Here is a 1,523-nt window from a genome sequence, read left to right on the forward strand (position 1 = left end):
GGGAAACAAAGTGTTACCAGGCTATTTTGCCATCCTGAGATTTCACAAAAATGTTACTCAGCACTGATAAAGGAAAGAGCGCTGTTCAAATGTCCACATTTTTGTCCAAAAGAAAGCATTTAGAAAAGATGAGGCGATGTTTTCTAACCAACACATCGCTGATAGATGGAATATTACTTGGACATTTAGACAGCAGAAGTAAGTCTCAACTCTGAAGATAATTCTTGAAGTGGGAAACAGTGTTACCAGACTATTGTGCCATCCTCTTAAATGAAGAATGATATTTCTCAAAAATATTGCTCGGCTCTGATGAATGAAAGAGCTTTCTTCAAATGTCCACATTATTGTCCACAAAAATGTTACTCAGCGCTGATGAAGGAAAGAGCGCTGTTCAAATGTCCACATTATTGTCCAAAAGAAAGCATTTAGAAAAGATGAGGCGATGTTTTCTAAGCAACACATCGCCGATAGATAGAATATTACTTGGACATTTAGACAGCAGAAGTAAGTCTCAACTCTGAAGATAATTCTTGAAGTGGGAAACAAAGTGTTACCAGGCTAGTTTGCCATCCTGAGATTTCACAAAAATGTTACTCAGCACTGATGAAGGAAAGAGCGCTGTTCAAATGTCCACATTTTTGTCCAAAAGAAAGCATTTAGAAAAGATGAGGCGATGTTTTCTAAGCAAAACTAAATCCCGAGTGCTTTTAAATCTTTTAGTTACATTCATATCTCGTGAAATTCATTTAATGAGGGATGCACAATTGTAGCAGCATTTGATTTTGCTTGATATGGTGTATTGCTCACGGATGCGGGCATCCGAGTTCTTCATCTAGTAATTCTGCCCTTAGGAGACTGAGACTTGACGTTAGGAAGTGTTGGTGAGAATGACGGCTTGGAACATCAAGGTGTTATCTAGGCATGGTTTACTCCCGAGCCGAGGATCACCCTAATGTTCATTTCCTCTCCTCAGGAGTATTCAGCATTTGGGTAGCGTTTATTTTTCCTTATCACATTGGAAAAAGAGCTAAGGCATAGAACTTTTCAGGCAACGTGATTGGTCATTGCAAGTAGCCTGCATATGTCCGAACTGGTATCTTTCGACTGGGGTGTCGTCATTATTGATTTATTAGAATTCATAAATTATTCTTTAATGAGTCGTATTTTCTAAGATGATTATGAAAATTGGAAGGTTCATGTAAGTTGGTTGATCATAAGGTTTGCTGATTCGTTTTTTGAAATGTTTAAATTTGTGGAGAAATGGAGGTAGTTTTCTTGTAGGCTTTTGAGCTGTCTGCTTCTGAGTGACTTTCACTAATGAGAGTTGTTGGGAGTCAGTTGATTTTGTAGCAGCTAATGTTGGGGAATCAGAGGGGATTTCATGTTGAGTTGTCACTCATTGGAGAATTTATTGGCAGAGCAAAAGAGATGGCTGAGAATTTGGAGTGATTTAGATTCCCGTAGTAACTGGTAAACATTTTTCTTTATCTTTTTTTTTGCAGTAGTTGATTTGGTAATTTCAG

The sequence above is a fragment of the Parasteatoda tepidariorum genome, chromosome 5 (genome assembly GCF_982258835.1).
Source record: "Parasteatoda tepidariorum strain Cologne lab strain chromosome 5, Ptep-v5.0, whole genome shotgun sequence".
In the NCBI taxonomy this organism is placed as follows: Eukaryota; Metazoa; Arthropoda; class Arachnida; order Araneae; family Theridiidae; genus Parasteatoda; species Parasteatoda tepidariorum.